Source organism: Microtus ochrogaster, unplaced genomic scaffold (genome assembly GCF_000317375.1).
Source record: "Microtus ochrogaster isolate Prairie Vole_2 unplaced genomic scaffold, MicOch1.0 UNK121, whole genome shotgun sequence".
Taxonomy (NCBI): domain Eukaryota; kingdom Metazoa; phylum Chordata; class Mammalia; order Rodentia; family Cricetidae; genus Microtus; species Microtus ochrogaster.
Window position 1 is genome coordinate 487,120 of NW_004949219.1, and position 18,513 is coordinate 505,632.

Genomic DNA, 18,513 nt, shown 5'->3' on the forward strand with positions numbered 1-18,513 from the left:
GGCTGTAGATCACCCCAGAACTAGAAAGAAACATATCTGGGGGGCCATGGAATGTGACGATATCCTCAAACTTTAGCATGTGGGAAAATAGAAACAGCAATGCAAAAATCATACACAGGGAGCCAGTCACCAGGAAAGCATGGTAGACCATTTTCCATGAATTATCCCTGAGGGAAAAAACTGGTTTTTGAGCAATGAATAAATTTTATTTTGTTATTGAAAAGTACATTTTATTTCTACCAATTGGGGATTCTCTTGGAGGGAAGAAATGAATTTCTGTTGCCAGGGTTGAGAGAAAGGGGGGTTGTTTTTGATGAAGGATGGAAATGTAAGATTTTAAAATAACACTTTAATTTCATTTGTTTTAATTTTCCAACTAAACTCAACAGGAAGCAGTGAATTGAAAATATAGCAAGAAGCAATTCTATTCTGCAGAAAGGAGGCTGCTCAGAGCAGTCCCTGGGTAAAGTCTGAAGACCTGGAATTGCTTCCTCAGGGACACTGAGCCTCTTTGTCCTTGAATGTGCTCCTCTGGGAGGAGTCCTCAGTGGAGAAGCAACAGCTAGCCAGCGTCTCTTCCTGAGTCTCAGTAATCAGGAGAGGCAGGAGACTTCAGGGTGGGCATCCTGCCCTGCTAGGGCCAGAGAAGAGGAGGCTCACCTTCATCACAATCTGCTCCAGTCTGTGTGCAGCCAGATGGATTGCCCTGAGCCTCGGTGTCGCTCTCTGCACCCTGGGGCTGCTGAAGGACTAAAGCAAACAGAAGAAGTGCTTGCACTATGGCAGTAGCTGTGCCTGTGTCATAAGGTGTGGCCTTTATTGATAGAAGACCGCTGACTTTGTTCATAAAAGGAGAAGGCAAATAAACCGAGGAAGCCAGCTATGCCCAGTGTTGTGCCACAAGGTTCCCCACTCTGTACTGGTTATTAGGCGTCATTACCGTGCCAAACACTGGACAAGAAGGAGCTTAAGAAAGAAAGGGATTATTTTGGCTCATGGTTCGAGGGGAGAGGGTCCATCATGGTGCAGGAGCATATTGATGGTGCAGAGGCAGCAGCAGGTTGAGATGACTGGTTGATGTCATCAGCAGCCAGGAAGAAGAGAGAGGCCAGACAGTGTGTGGCTGTACGCTGAACCACTCCACCCTTCCCTAGCTCGGCCCCACCTCCCAAAGGCTGCACAGCCTTTCCAAAACAGAATCCCAGCTGAGAGACCAGCATTGCATGCTCAAAATGCAATCATTTTTCACAACCCTGGAAGGCTTTATTTTTCTCAAGTATTTAATTTTCTCTTTGTGTGGGAATTCTTAAGGCTTTTTTTTTTTTCAAGCTTGGAGCTTGTTGGTTTAGAGAGCAGCCAAGTCAACTAGGGGTGATGATCATTCCTACAGAGCATGCTGGTAATGTTAAGAAGCATAGACCCTGACCTGTGCAGTGGGCATAGATGGACGCTGTCCTTGACCTCGTGGCTCCTAGACCCTGACCTATGCTGTGGGCATAGATGGACACTGTCCTTGACCTGATGGCTTCTAGACCCTGACCTGTGCTGTGGAGCCAAGATCTGTTTTGATACCCCCCCCCCCCCCCACACACACACACATTAGAAGCAATAGCATCATTCTGTCTCCCATGCTGGCCAAGGCACATCCCGAGGAGTGAGCTCTTCTGTTGACTGCGGGGAGAGGGCATTGTTTCTATGTAGCGAGTGCTGTGTCTTAGCTTGAGGCTCTCATCTCGACTTCCATGCAATCAGGAATCTGTGCACTGGTTCATCGTCTTCACCAGGGCTGGACCATGGTGAAGTCAGTAGGATGCTAGGTAGAGTGTAAGGGGCAATTGCACAAATCTTAGCCTGAGTATTTCTTTTAGTTTGTACCATGAAACCTCATTTATTTCCCCGGGGAACCGGTGGTTCCTAAACTGACCTTCCTGTACAGGTCTTGTAGCCTTCCAATGGCTTTCTATGCTGTGCTGAACTGGCTCAAATCCAGACCCCACAGGCCCTTATTGGACCTCTTAGATGGTTCCCGTTGCCCACAAGAGCTTTTTCCTGTCTTCCTGCCTTTGATCCCACTACACCAGACTTGAAATCCTCTAAATGTTCTGGACTTTGGATATCGGGGCGCTTCTGTGTGGGAGCACCACTCATCCCTTTCCCTTGTAGCCAAACCAGGGACTTCTGCTTCTTTACGGCCTAGTTTCTTTTTTTTTGCTCTTTGCTCGTACATTACATCTTGATCACAGTTTCTCCTCCCTCCACTCCTTGAAGATCTCCCCCACTCCCCCTACTCAAGAACCACTGTTCCTTCATTTCCCTTAAAAAAAAAAAAGGAAGAAGAAGAACAGGCCTCCCAGAGGTATCAACTGAACATAGCAGATAAGTTACAATGAGACTAGATACAAACCCTTCTATCAAGGTTGGATGAGGCAACCCAGTGAGAGGAAAAGGGTTCCAAGGGTGGGCAAAAGAGTTGGAGACACCCCACTCCTGCTGTTAGGAGTCCCACATGAACCCCCAGCTACACAACCATAAGGCATATTCAGGGGACCTGGTTCAGACCCATCCAGGGTCCTTGATTGTCACTTCAGTGTCTGAGTCCCTCTGAGCCAAGCTTGGTTGACTCTGTGCATTGTGCTCCTGTGGTGTCTACCTCTCTGGCTCCTGTAATCCTTATTCTCCCTCTTCTTTGGGGTTTCCCTAGTTCAGCCTAATGTTTGGCTCTGAGCCACCATTACCCCAGCACATCTTGCAGGCAGGACAGATTGTAGGTCAAAGGTTTTGTGGCTTGGTTGGTGTTGCAGTCATGCTGCTGGAAGCCTTTCCTGGCTATAGAAGATGGCTGGATCAGGCTCCATATCCCCATTACTAGGAGTTCTCTCTAGGGTCACCCTTGTAGACTCCAGGGAGTTTCCACTGCCTAGGTTTCCACATGGTCCTCCAATTCTAGTCATCTCTCCTAGTACACTCTCCCGCCATCCCTCCCTACCCTGATTCCTCCTGTTCCCGTCCTCAGCCAAACCCAGTCCACACACAAAATAGATCCTATTTCCCTTTCCCAAGGAGATCCATGTGTCTCCTCTTATGCCCTCCTTGTAACCTAGCCTCTCTGGGTCTGTGCATTGTAACCTGGTTGTTCTTTACTTAACAGCTAATGTCCACTTACAAGTGAGTACACACCATGTTTGTCTTTCTGGGTCTGGGTTACCTTGCTCAGCATGTTTTTATTCTAGTTCCATCTGCCATCTGTTTGCCTTCAAATTTCATGATGTCACTGTTTTTAACAGCTGAGTAATTAATACTCCACTGTATAAATGTACTACATTTTCTTTATTCGTTCTTTAATTGAGGGACATCTAGGTTGTTTTCAGTTTCTGGCTATTATGGATAAAAGCTACTATGAACAGAGTTGAGTACGTGTCCTTGTGGTATGATGTGTCTTTTGAGTATATACCCAAGATTGGTATAGCTGGGTTTTGAGATGGATGGATTCCCAATTTTCTGGAAAACCACCATATTGATTTCCAAAGTGGCTTTGCAAGCTTACACTCCCACCAGCAATGCAGGAGTGTTCCTGTTGTTCCACATCCTTTCCAGCATGGGATGTTACTTTGTGCTATTGATCTTACCCATTCTGACAGGTATAAAATGGCATCTTAAAGTGGTTTTGATGTGCACTTCCCTGATGGCTAAGGATGTTGAGCATTTCTTTAAGTGTTTCTCAGTCATTTGAGATTCCTTTGTTGAAAATTCTCTGTTTAGATCTGCACCCCATTTTTAAATTGGATTATTTGGTTTGTTGATGTCTAGTTTCTTGAATTCTTTATAAATTTTGGACATTGGGCCTCTGACAGATGTGAAGTTGGTGAAGATCATTTCCCTGTCTGTATGCTGCCGTTTTGTCCTGTTGATGGTGTCCTTTGCCTTCCAGAAGCTTCTCAGTTTCAGGAGGCCTCATTTATTGGCTGTTGGTCTTAGTGCCTGCACTATCAGTGTTCTGTTCAGGAAGGTGTCTTCTGTGCCAGTGCATTCCAAGCTATTCCCCAATTTCTCTTCTGTAAGGTTCAGCGTATCTGCTTTCATGTTGAAGTCTTTGATCTGCTTGGAATTGAGTTTTGTGCAGGGTGATAGATCTGGACCTATTTGCATTCTACATGCTGACATCCAGTTAGACTAGTACTATTTGTTGAAGATGCTTCCTTATTCAGTGTGTTTCTGGCTTCTTTATCAAAAAAGCTGGTTCCCATAGGTGTGTGGATTTACTTCTAGGTCTTCAATTTGATGCCATTGATCAATATCCCTGTCTGTTTTTGTGATACAAGTCTTTCACTTGCTTGGTTATAGTTACCCCAAGATATTTTATATTATTTATGGTTATTGTGAAGGGTGTTGTTTTCCTGATTTTTTTTCTCAGCCCATTTATCATTTGTATATAGGAGGACTACTGTGTTTTTTGTTTGTTTGTTTGTTCATTTACTTTATCTTGTTTTGTTACTGTTGGGTTGTTTGTTTGTTTTTGAGTTAATCTTGTATCTAGCCACTTCAGTGAAAGTTTATCAGCTGTTGGAGTTCCCTGATAGAATTTTTTGGGTTTCTTATGTATGCTATTATATCATCTGCAAATTGACTTCTTCCTTTGCAATTTGTAGCCCCTTGATCTCCTTCAGTTGTCTTATTGCTCCAGATATGGAGAGAGTGGACAATCCTGTCTTGTTCCTGATTTTAATGGAATTGCTTTGAGCTTCTCTCCATTTAATTTGATGTTGGCTATAAGCTTGCTGTAAATTACCTTTATTATGTTTAGGTATGTCCCTTTTATCCCTAATCTCACCAAGATTTTTACCAAGAAGGGGTGTTGGCTTTTGTCAAAGGTGTTTTCAGCATCTAATGAGATGATCATATCCTTTTTTCTTTAAGTTTGTTTATAGGGTGTATTATGGTCATTTTCTTGGGCTTCAGCTATGTTGAAATATTCAGGTCTCGCTGTTGTAGGGTAGCTGGGTGGTGCCATCTTGCCCTGGCTCTGGTGATTGTGTTCTTACTCTGACATTTAGGCATCTGGGTTGGGGGTGATTATAGGCCTTGATGCTGATTTCCGAGTTTGTCTTTGTTGGATGGGTATTTTGTTCCTTGGTTTTTGTTTGGTCTTTGGTTTTTGTGGCCTGGATTTCTGATGGTTGGTGTGACCTCTGGTCCAGTAGGGACTCTTTGTCTAAGTTGGGAACTAGACTTCTAGTGGCTAGCTTGGCCTTTGTGTAGCAGGGGTCTCTGCCCGAGTTGGGGGTTAGGGTATGGTGATGAGGAAGGGAGTGGGGACTGGGGACTGCCTGAGTGGAGGAGGTCCACTGGCGGGCTGCCTGTCTGTGCTTCTGGCAGGGTGTGGTCTTCGGTCCATCAGGGAGTCTCTGCCTGAGTTCACCTATGTGTTTTTCTAGCTTGCTTAGCTTGTACCTGTTCTTCTGAATGGCGTGGTCTGCTCCTGCGGAGCAGAAGTGTGCCCAAGTTGGGGCCAGGAGCACAGAAACAGGAGGGAACAGAGGTGTGGTAGGACATCAGGGGCAGTGGAATGTGTCTTTGGGAACTGAATCTAGGGAGTGGGCCATTCAGTTGGCATTATGGGCCACTTACCTGTTCTTCTGACTGTGAGGCTTGTGCCTGGGCAGCAGAAGTCTGCCGAAGTTAAGGCCAGAGGACCGGCCTAAAAGCTGGATTACAGTGACTGATTTTCTTATGTTGAACCATCCCTGAATCTCTGGAGTGAAGCCTACTTGATCATGGGGAATAATTTTTTTATGTGTTCTTGGATTCGGTTTGCCAGTATTTTATTATTTTGGCATCTATGTTCATGAGGAAAATTGGTCTGTAATTTTCTTCCTTTGTTGAATCTTTGTGTGGTTTCAGTATCAAGGTGACTGTGGACTCTTAAAATGATTTTGTCACTGTTCCTTCTATTTCTATTTTGTGGACTAATTTGAGGAGTATTGGTATTAGCTTTTCTTTGGAAGTCTGGTAGAATTCTGTGCTGGAACCATCTGGCATGTACTTTTTCTTTTTCTTTCTTTCTTTTTTTCTTCCTTCCTTCCTTTCTTTTGGGAGATGTTTTAATGACTGCTTCTATTTCACTAGGGGTTATAGGTCTGTTTAAATTGTTTATCTCATATTGATTAACTTTTGCTCCCCCTACTTCTCATTTTTTAAAGCATAATTTCTTTATTGATTCTTTGGAATTTTTCACATCATGCACACCAATTCTGCTTACCTCTCAGTCCCCCCACATCCTCTCCTCACATCTGAAGAACTCCCCAAAGAAAAATTTTAAAAACTTAACCAAAACCAAAGCAAAGCAAGCAAACAAACAACAAAAAACCAAAACAAAAACCTCCTTGCTCTTCCATCTTCCTGCCTCTCCAACACCTCTTCATTCATCCTGGTGGCATTGGGAGCAGTGTGTCACATAGTGTACCCTTTTTCCCAATCAGTTTTACTAGCAAATGCTCATTGCAATGAGTCACTGGTCTGGTCCAAGGCCTCTAGTTTCTGGTACACCATCACTGGATCCTCATCAGAACTCCTTTGGATTGTCCCATGGCCACCTGAGTCCTGGGGATCCTGCGGGTATCACTCCACAGGACCAGTCCCTTCACGAGCTCCAGCAGGTCTTAGATGGGGTAGATGTTAGGGCGTGCCAATGCAAGGACTGGCTGTGGGCCTGGGTAGTAGTTGAATTGGTCAGTCCTGGCCCCTGGGGCCACATGCCTCAGGTGGGGATGGGTGGGCGGGGCCAGCTTAGCATGTGTTACTTTTATTGGTTGGTAAATAAAACCATTTCGATCAGTGGCTTAGTAGAGTAAAGTCAGGCAGGACATTCGAACAGAGATACATAGAAAGAGTAGGCAGAATCAGAGAGACATTATGTAGCTGCTGAAGGAGAAGACACCAGAACTTTACTGGCAGGCCACAGCCTTGTGGTGATACACAGATGAATAGAAATGGGTTAATTAAGATGTAAGAGCTAGTTAGGAATACACCTAAGCTACTGGTCAAACAGTGTTGTAATTAATATAGTTTCTGTGTGATTATTCAGGTCTGGGCGGACAGGAAACATGAACGCAGTCTTCGGTTACTCAGCACAGCCCTCTGATTCCATCACTAATGCTCCCTATGGTCCACTGAAGTGACACAGGCACAGACATCAACAGAGACCCCAGCTGCCGCTGGATCACAGACCCAGACACAGCCCTCAGCAGCAGCTCAGGCCTGCAGGACACCATCGCCCCAAGTGGCAGCCCAGGCCACCGACCAGCATGACTCCAGTGGCAGCATGGCCCTCTTACCTCCTGTTTGTTAAGGGTTGAATTGGGATCACAGCCTCACATCCTGAGAGCAGGCTAGAAATCCTGGTACTTCCTTCCTAGTCTTGCTGCGACAGAAAGTGACTTAAAATGGGGCTTTAGTTTAGCAATGCTGAGGTTAAAGGTATGCACCACCACACCTGGCTGAAAATGTCTTGTTACTGTGTACACGCACATGAGTGTGGATCTCTGTTGGTCCATCCTCCCCATCCACAGTGAGCTTCCATAGCGGACCTCAGCTCGGCGTGCCATGTGACCAGAGCTTTCACCCACTCAGCTGTCTCTATGCCTCCCTCTGACCATTTTATTAATTCCAAGATCCCATGGCATGGCACGGTGCTGCTCACATTTGGGATAGGTCTTCTTCCATCTGGAAATGCCCCCGCTGACACACCCACAGATGTGAATCACTAAGGCTGTAGATGCTTTGGGTGCCAATCAGGCTGCCGTGAAGATTGGTCGCTGTAGGAGCCCTTCTGTGGAAGCGGGGAAGCCTAGTTTTCTGAGGCCCTTTGCAGACTTCTTCCTGCTTACCTGACTCTCCTACTCAGTCCGTTGCTGCCTGAGGGAGGAAATTAGGTTTTATCTTTAAGGAAGACCTGCTGTGTGTGCAGCCCAGAACCACTGGGAAGGACTATTTGCTAAACGTCTGGGAAACAGAGTATTGACAAACACGTCTGTACTGTCTCTCTTTAAAGCTCTCCCCCGCTATTCTAATAGCTCTGATGGCATTTGGACTCGATCAGGAGTCTCACCACCTAAGAAATGAGGGTGTCAGCACCTCCGTGAAGAAAATGACCACAGAGCAGAGATGGGGGATGGCAGCGCACAAAGCAGAGCCCTTTCCAGTAGGAGAAAGGAGAGATCACTGCGCTGCGGGGAGAGAGGGAGGGAGGGAGGGGGGAAGGAGGGGGGAAAGGAGAGGGGGAATGAGAGGGGGAGTAGAAGAATGGAACAGGGGAGAGGAGAGGAGAGGAGGGGAGGGGAGAGGGAGAGAGAGAATATGCTCTTTAAACTATGCCTTCTTCCCCAACGCCTAAAGGGGCAGGTCAGAATAGTCTAAAATGTCTAAACTGGGCTCTCCATTTTCAGACATGTGTTGAGTTGACTGCCAGCTCCAGAGAGAAGCACACACCTGTCCAGTGGAGGCAGGAAGAGGCCCACACCTGCCCAGTGGTGGCAGGAAAAGGCCCACACCTGCCCAGTGGTGCCAGGGGAGTAGAAAACAGAAAGATTGAATGAGGGACTAACTACCACTTGGCCATCCCTACTGTACACCAGGCATTCTGTCTGCCCTGATTTCTTGTGCTCCCTGATCTTATTATAAACAGCGTTAATCCATTTCTGGAAAGCAGCAGAAAGCCCAGGAAGAATTGTGCAGGGAACAGCTCCTTCCTGAGACACGCCCCTCCTTCCTGAGACACACCCCGGGCCTGTGAAGCTCAGCCATTCAGCTGGCCATTCCTCCTCAGGCACGGGGCTGAGAAGTCTGCTGTGCAGCAGGCAGCCTGTGCTCTCTAGCAGAACACAGTGCACCTGGGAGAGCGCGGCGCTTCTGTGGAGCAATTACTCTGCTCTGTGCAGGAAGTAGGGCTGGAGATGGAAGGCATGGGCAGAAATCGCACCCTGAGTGATGAGCACCCGGCAGGCAGCCATTTAGCTATTAATTCATTAAGTATGGGTACTTACATCTGCCACAGACGGCAGCAGTAAAACTGAAAAGGTGCAATCGTTTTCCTCAAAGAGACGATGATTAAGTTCTGGGGACTTAAGAGATACGAGCTCCTGCTGCGTGGTGCGACAAGTGTGGAGAGGGGCGTTATCCTGCCCCCACAGTGAAAGGATCCCAGGCCAGCGGACCTGGCTGGACTCTCCTCTCCTGGACAAGGCACCTAGCATCCGGTCATCTTACGGCAACAGAGCTTCCTGGAGTGAGGATCACCCCCACTTTAGATGTGAGATCCACTTCCTGTGCCCCCAGGCCACCTGGCACCTGCACCTGCCACAGACAGGTTTCAGGCTTGGATGGCTTGATAAAAACATCACACAACTCAAGAAGGGCCTCTACTCACTAAATAAGCTTTTGTATGTGCTAGTGTGTAAGCACGTGCATCCACATGTGTCCACAAGTCTGTGCATACATGTGATTTGTGTGGAGGTGTGTGTGTGTGTGTGTGTGTGTGTGTGTGTGTGTGTATGTGTGTGTGTGTGAATACATGTGTGTAGGTGTGCCCAGGGACCCACCTGTCTCCCCAGTGCAGGGATTACATGTGTGTACCATCTTGCCCAGTCTTTAAAAGGTGGGTCCTGGAGTTGAACTTGGGTTCTCATGCTTGCAAGGTGAGCATTCTGCTGACCGAGCTATCTCCCCAGACAGATATGCAGTGTGAGGTTGATGAGAGACACAGAATTTCTGTCCTTGGGGAGTCAGGGTATCCCCTCCTGGCACGAGAAGCTCCTCTGAGCTGGGTGTGCAAACCTGCCACTGCGATTTCAGAACGCTTGTTCAGTAGGCGTCATGTGCTTTTCCATCCAGAAGTTCCCAGAGTTGTAGCATCTCCATGGCAGGCTCCAGGCTAAGGAAGAGACAGAGACTTCACTTAGCACACTTGATTTAAAACATCAGCCGGAATGTCAGAAGTTAGACATCCACGTCAAACAGCAAGTTCCCAAGTGACTTTGGGATGCTCTGTCAACTCTGACTTGAGCCATCTCTTCTTTCTCTGTGCAATGTAGGGACTGTCACTTCTACTATCAAAGCCATTAAAAACTCAGGCAAGAACAAAATGAACCTATTGCATTGGCAAGGAGGTGAATGAGTGAAGACCCAGGGCAGCACTGGCACAGAACTGATTGCTGGCAAGATAGACCTGCTGGGACCTGCTGGGACCTGCTGGGACCTGCTGGCACCTTCAGAAAAGGCCATGAAATGGAATGCCTGGTTTCAAACCCAGCGGTCACCTACCTGGGACACTTCTGTCCAGCCACTCAGCCATCCTGGACTGTGATTTCTTATCTATAGACTGGAGAGCTGAGACCCAGAAGCCAGCGGCCACAGCACTTGCTCTCCAGTATACTGTTCTGAGAGACAGAGGAAACCCAGAGGTGCTGGATGGACCTGGGAATGGACGCCCTCATGTTATCTGAGTGACCGTTGGCAGATCTCTGCCGTTCATCTGAACCCATCCTGATAGTCTGCCATTCTAACTGGTAAACAGACTTGCGCCTTTGGGGACGAGAAGTGGGCATGTATGGGCACACCGTTCGTGCTCTTGAAGGGAGGCTCTACCACTTAGGGACCACTCTAGCTTGGCAACTCTCCATTCACCGGTGGGGACCGCAGCACCAAACTCTGAGGGCTGAGATTACAATACGTGCTAATGTGTGTTGATGTTTTGAAGGCAGAGGTTAATTTACAGACATCTAAACACAACTGGCTTTGCAAAATGGGAGAGTGTGTACTTACTGTTCCCAGCCCTCATTCCAGGGAGTGATTTTTGCACAGAAAATGAGTCACATTCTATCCAAGGCCAAACAGCTCTTAATGCTGTTTATGCAATTACCTTCCTTTGTTACTTCCCTTATTTTCTCTTATTGTGGTATCATATGGTCCTCCAGATAGGAAATCGTTTGCCCTGTCTGACAAGTAGAATTTAAAGTGCCAACAAGTCAAGAATGATAGAAAAGCACAGAGGTCAAGGGATCCCAGAAAACTGTGGAAAGAAGAATTATCCTATCGCCACCACCAGGAGGTCACCGTAGATTTCCCTTGGGTCCTCACCATTATGGTAACCACCAGATACCACAGCTTTCTCCTGATGAGTCTCCTTTGCTGTGGTAACTTTCTGCCATTGTTTAAGAGATGGGCCATAACTAGGGACTGGCGTGTCAGTCACAACACTACCTATAGACCGAGCAAGGGTGCTGCAGGAAGAGAGGAGTCAGAACTGCCTTCCAGCATCATTTATGGTCCCTGGTGTCCTTGCTCACATCTATCTTTGTTTTCAGCATCTCGATGACTACAGAACCTGGTGACAACATCCTTGCCAGAGACCCTGAACCTGAAGATCAGCTGAACTGCATTCTGATTTCTCACCCAGGAAAAATGTAGGATAATAAATGACTTAAGTCACAAACGTCAGGAGTACTTTGTTATCTGATGCTATGGCTGACTGTGCCCCCCCACCCCCCAAACCATGAGAAATCGGAACAACCAAGCTGGAAGCTGAGCACAGCTCTGTACTTCCGGTCCTAGGTTGGTGACAACTTGGTCAGTGATGTCAGCTTCCTTACGCTTTGTTCCCTTGAAAGGCCCCACCCAGAGAGACAGATCAATCACATAAGACCCCCACTTTCCATCACCCTGACTCCGACTTCCCCAGAAAACTCGAATCCGAGTGTGCTGAAGGGGTCCCCATAGCTTTTTCTGTAAATGGTGGGACTTTCCACTTCTGCCTGACTTTGCATCTCTGCCAATTGGCAAGGAGTGGGGGCTGTGCCCTTGCCATGGCAACCGCTGAGCAAACAGCCTGTTTGCTCTCATTTGCCCCTGAGGTTGGGGGTATCTTTGTTTCCACCTAGAGTTAGAGAGCTTCTTGCTGGTCATTTTAGGAGGACAAAGCCTGCTTCTTACTTGCGCCTTCAATTGATTTAATAGCAAGAGGGAAGGAGGGCTGGGGAATGAGGTAACCTGTCCTTTGTGCTGAATCCCAAGGGCTCAAAAGAGAAACATGGGTTCAGAATGAAACTATGACACTCTCCCTTGACAGACAGTGACAGAAAGCACTGGGTTGTAACCTGAGCGGTGTCTGTCCCCACCTTCCTAAGAAACAGCCCCAGAGAAGAAACTGTCTTCTGCAATTGTTCACAGTGGGATATGGAGGGCGTGAGTCCTCTAGGTGTTAAAGTGTGTGCTATCTCAGGTGCTGCTGGCATCACGGGCAGCTGAGTGGAATCTTCCTCCTGCTGTCATGTCCTCCAGCATTCCACGTCTCAAGGCTCCTACTCCCACGTGATTGCTAGTAGAGCCACAGATGGTAAAAGCCTTCTGCTAAAGCCAGAGAAAGCAGCTGACAGTCATCATGGCCTAAAGCTACAACACCACAATGCCCAGCCAGGGCATGAGGGAGGGATTGCCCTAAAGGGAGGCTCGGGCAGGGGTGTTTGGTGCTCAAGAAGAGAGGAAGGTGAGAACAGAAAAACATCTGAAGGTCTGGATAATAAGCTCCCTTCTATTCCAAAGACAAACCAGGTTAATTGATTCCGCTCATCTTGCAGCCCTGTGTGGCTTTGGGGGTGTGTATCGGTCAGGTTTCCAGGGCGGTGACAAAATGCCCGACAGAGACAGCTGGAGGAAGGGTGGCTTTACTCTGGCTGACCCTGTAAGAGCACAGTCCATGGTGGCAGGTGAGCTGCGGTGGCCGGTGTGAGGTGCCTCATCACGTGTGGGTTCCCTGCAGGCTTTCCGACCAGCAGAGAACCAGTCCCTGAAGAGACAGGAATGAAACTTGGTTCAGCCCAACTGAGGCACCAATGCTGGCCAAGACTTCGAGAGCCTGATACTAGTTTCATTATTTTAGCCACATTTAAGCACAGAACAATTTTGGAGGAATGTTTTCTGATAATTCACTCTGTCCTGTGTGTACAACAAAGCTGCAATGTTTGCACTGAAGCTCTCTATAAAGAACATCTGGCTTCTTCCGTGAAGGTGAGTGCTGCTGACTCAAAACAGTGCTCAAGATAAAGATCTAGGGAGAAAGACTGAGGTGAACATGCCTGTGGAAGCCAAGCAATCCCTGACTGTAAGATAAAATAAAAGTCACTTAGACTGTAAAGTACAAAGGACATCCTCCTAAGGATGGGTTTAATGGACTTAAAGGCAATGCTCAAGATTCAGGGTAAAAGGGTCTGGGATAAATAAATATAATATTCTGGGGGATGTAGGTGGAGCCTAGCTGAACAGGTAGCAAAGGTCACCAGGTTGTGACACCACACACACACACACACACCATTCTGGGAGGACTGCCGAGTGTCTCCTCCCTGTGGAGGTGAAGCAGGGTGTTTAACACATTCTGGCTTCCCCAGTGCTTACCTAGAGACAATGACTTTCTGCCCTCCACATGGTCACATTGCACTGCAGTCAGGAAGAAGAGAGCTGGCTGCAGCTCCGTTTCTCTTTTTTATTATTTAGTTTGGGACCTCAGCCCATCGGATGGAGCCACCCACATTCAGGACGGCTCATAGACTTGCCCAGAGGTGTGTCTCTCCGGTGAGTCTATATACTGTCGAGTGGACCAATATTAACCACCACAGGGAGTGAAGATGAACTTAGTTCCCCATCCCCACCCAGTGGGGGTAACAAGACAGGCATAAGGTGTTCAGCAGATCTCATTTGTCCAGCTGAAGAAGTGACTTCATTACAGGCAAGATGTCGAGAAGGATGTTCTCTTAGAACAGGGGTCCTGTTGGAGAGGAAGTGGTATGGAGGCCCCTTCTTCCTACATCCAATTAGCATGATTTGTAGGATAGAAAAATGGGAGCACCTGCCCCTTGCTTCAAGAGCCAGTGACTCTGACCTGTCCATCGCCCTGGTTGCTTGTTCTCTCATCTCCTGCAGCTTTGACAGAGGTTGTCTGGGTTGTATGCCATTTTCTAAAACAGAAGGAGCACAGATGGGCACACTATGTGTGAATGTTCCCAGCATGAGGTAGAAGCACCATGAAATGTGTCAGGCTCGGGATACGGGATCCAAGGCATGATGTGGAGAGAAATACCACCGTAGGCTACAGCATTTCCTTACCAGCGCTCTGGGATTGTTAGTGATGCTCGATGATGTGTCAGAGATGCTTCTTGCTTCGAGGTTTTTGAGAGCAGATAGGAGAGAGGCACTGTGAACATCTTTTTCCTTCCTTGTAGCAGGGACCCATGATCTCCCACCAGTGTCTCTGTCTGTGCTCCACTTGCCTCCCTGCTCCTTATGTCTCTTGGTTAAAGGAACTCAGATGGAACATAGAAGATAAGGCAGTTTTATTGCCTAGTACAGCAGACTTTCAAGGGGGAGAGAATGGACAAGAACCAGAGTCCTGGCCATCAGCATTCTACACAGGTCTATACTTTCTCTAAAATTCCTAGAACAAGCAGTTCGTCCGAAGGACTTTGTCTCTTCCTAGTGATTGACAGTTACGATTGAGTCTTGTAGGAAGGCAGTGATACATCTTGCTCTATACAAGAAAGCCTGCTAGCAGGCATGTCCAGCCTGCAGTCCACGGGCCTCATGCACTTAGAGACAGTTATGAATGTGACCCCACACAAACTCTTCAACTTGCTTAAAACAGTATGATGTTTATTGGCCTTTTATTCTGTAACATGACTGGGTGTTTTTTTTAACTACTGCATTTTTTATTTTTAATTGTGGCCATATGTGTGTGTTTTTGTCCGTATGAGTGCAGTACCTGAGGAAGGCAGAAGAGAGCATTGTTAGAAGTGGCCTGAGTGGTGGCGCACGTCTTTTTTTTTTTTAAAGATATTATTTATTATGTATACAATACAGTGTATTGCCTCCATGTATGATTGCAGGCCAGAGGAGGGCACCAGATCTCATTGTAGATGGTTGTGAGCCACCATGTGGTTGCTGAGAATTGAACTCAGGACCTCTGGAAGAGCAGTCAGCGACCTTAACCTCTGAGCCATCTCTCCAGCCCGTGGAGCATGTCTTTAATCCCAGCACTTGGGAGGCAGAGGCAGGCAGATCTCTGTGAGTTCGAGACCAGCCTGGTCTACAAGAGCCAGTTCCAGGACAGGCTCCAAAACCACAGAGAAACCCTGTCTCTAAAAACCAAAAACCAAAACCAAAACAAAACAAAAAAAAAAAAAAAAACAAAAAACAAAAAAAAGAAGTGGCCTGAGGTGGTGTTGGGAACCAAATTCTGGTTCTCTGCTTGGGCGTGAGCTTTGTGGTTGCCTGTGTTATGTGATATCAAGGTAGGCGTTCGGCCACAGCTGTGCAAAGAGTTTTTGGAGTCAGCCTTAGAGAGTTATCATTAGTGACATTTAGGGCCATTCAGGGTGTCACACTTCTTTCTAGGACCAGATTCTTCTGACTAGCAGTTAGGATCTTTCTGCTCCAGTTCTCCGAGGATAAGGGAGTGGACTACCCCAGTGTCCTCTGAGCCCACAACATCTAACCAACCATTGGACACTCCCATTTTTTTTCCTATTTGATCAGATTCAGCTTTTTAGAGATCAGAGCTCTGTTCTCCTGGGTAAAAATTCATGATGCATGCTATGTGTTATTGAAAGGGCACTGATTAAAATTGTTTCACAAATATACTGGGAAGTACTCCCAGCTTCCCAGAGCTGGAAAATGGGCTTTGAACACAGTGAATATTTACTAATGAACCCCTTGCACCTCATTGCACCTCACAACTTCCTGCAGCCATTGTGGTACTCTGAGGGATTGGAGGAAGGGGGCTATACATGACTTATGTCCACCGAGGGTTAGCTGAACCAAGCTATCTTCTGCCTGTTTGTTCTGGTCTCTGATCTGATCCAGATTGCTGATGCTTTTGTTATGGTACCAGATTTTAGCCTAGGAGAAATTGTCCCTCCCTCCCAAAGCTTGCTACTGAATGGGAGTAATCAGAGCCTGCTAAGTGCTGGGCCCTTCCTGCCTGAAGCAGACAGAGGGCGGAGCCCATCAGTGTCACAAGCAGCAGCTGCTCCTGCACACTCCACCAGCCACAGCCTCTGTGGACCGATGTGGGGCTCAGAGAGGCGGAAGCGGTTTAATCTCCTTAGCTTTTTCTGTTGATAGTGCCAACTTTTAGGTTCTGTATAAAGTGTCCCTACCCTGGAAATAATCCTCCCAGCCTTCTGAATCTCACCCTTGGGTGGAGTTTGGTCCTCTAGGAAGTTTATCCTCGCCATATGGTTGAGGAAAGATAAGCTGTCAGGGCTGTGAACTCGGAAAGCCGGCCATGAGGACCAGCTGCCCAGACCCTACACTGTGGCCAGAAAGCCCCCAAGGGCCCAAGTTTGAGTGTCTGGTGCTAATTGAGTCAGAGGTTTACATCTGAAGCATTTCATTCTGAGACCCCTTTTAAGTATTTTCTGTCTTTGTCTGTCTCCACAGAGAAAGCATGGTGCCCCACTGACCTGCGCTCAGCTCTGGATGCATCCTCTGCCCGTCTTCTGTCCCCTTGCTTTACCTTTACTCCCCAGTTGTCCCAAGAACCGATCCAGGACTGGCTCATCTTTACCCTAAGTTCCTTTTCCTATAGGTCCTTGTCTATAGTCCTTGAAGGTTTTACACATTGTTTTCTTACCTTTTTACACTACCTTTCACTAAAATATCAGTCTCCAAGGACAGGAATCCTGTCTGTTCCTCACCTGGCCACTTAGGAGACAGAAGCGCTGAGAGACACCGGAAGGAGATGTACTCGGTGTGCCCCTATGGAAGAAGAGCAGAGGGGCCTGGTAACACCTCTCGGCCAGGTCCGCCTTTGCAGTCCTGGCATGAGGTTTGGGTTTAAACAGAGAGCAGGAAGTATCCAAGAAGTCACACACTCTTGTCTCTGCTCCCGTCTTCCCTGCATGGTGATCTGCGAAGGTGTCAGAACTGTGTGACATCTCCTTCTAGGAGACAAGTTCCCCTCGGACCGGCATCAGGCTACAGCCTGTTTCTCCTCCCAGCATGGTGTTCCTAGGGAAATCCCATGTTGGTGCTGATCAGTTTCAGAAGTCTGATAGACGGATGGACACAGTGTTTCTTCAGAACGTCTTCATTCCTGCCACACAAGCAGCAAGTGCTGGATGAGTAACTGCTAACTTCCCTAGCTTTTCATGATTTGTGTGGGTGGGGATGGGTGTGTGAGCACGTGTATGTGGGCATGTATGTACACATGTATGTACACATGTGAGAATAGATGGAGGCCAGAAAGGGGTTTGGGGTCCTTCTGAGCTAGGATTAAAGGTGCTTGTGAGGTGCCTGACTTGTTCCGTGGGTGGAGGGGTGTGAATTTTAGACCCCATGATTGTACATTGAGTGCTCTTGACCACTGGGTCATCCCTCAGGCCTATCCTGGTTTTTAAATCCATGATTCCAATTGGAACCAAGTAGTTAAAATCCAAATATTATTTCCCCGGGTCATACGGGACTCAGACTACCTCATGTCCAGCATTCCCTGCCAGTGGCACACATTTCAAGGCAGACCCAAAGCCTTCGATTCCCTGCCGAAATGAAAGCTATACTAGCTGCGACCATCTTACATAGTGTGCCCTAAATGAACAGCCTCTGCTTGGACCCTTCTGGGTGACCTTTGTTCCTCTCTGTGCTCTTAAGCGAAGTCTTCCAGGGGACAGCCCCAGGCCACACCTAGAATTTCCCAGCAGCATAGAGACAACCATGCAGGAAACAAATCAGCTTTACAAAATGACCCCAGCCTTCATTCTTAAATGTAGACAGACAGCCAAAGTCACCCGACTTGGAAAACCTGCCGCCGTGCATGGAAAACATCAGAGAACAGAACAGAGCGACATTGGGGAAGTGTGTCTCTTAGAGACTGGAGCCAAGCTTTTGAAAAAAAATTTTAATTAGATCTTCAGTGAGACTTGAGAAGATATTACACCCAACAAAACAGCAGCCTGTGGGAAACTAGGGAACGGAAAGCATCACTGGAAATAATTAAACACGGACTGCTGAAATGAGAGTAGAAGATGAATTCAAGAAGCTAGCAGGACGGAGTGTGACAAGGGAGCCTGAATGTGTACGGAAGAGAAGCAGTTAAAATGAACTCTGTGTAGATAAGCGGTCATGAGTGGGCACCGCTCAGCCATAGGCCTGGAGTAGAGGAAGGTAGGGTGGCTGGGTCTCTGAGCGTGTGTTGGAAGTCCTTGGGCCCATGTGTGTTAGCTCACTCCCTGGTCAAAACAATTTGAAATTCAACAGTTCTCTTCTCTTTTGATGAAACCTTCCACTAACCCAAAAGTAAAAGAGGGCAGGAATCTGTCTCTCTTAGCCACCATGAACTCTCCCAGGTTTGTCCCCCATCTCTACCCTTGTTCCCCTCTTAACATCGGTTCCACTTCAGGCCACTGGAGGCCAGGATCTTCAGTGCAAACTCGAGCCTGGAATCAGCTGGAGATGGGGGATCAGCTGGAGATGGGG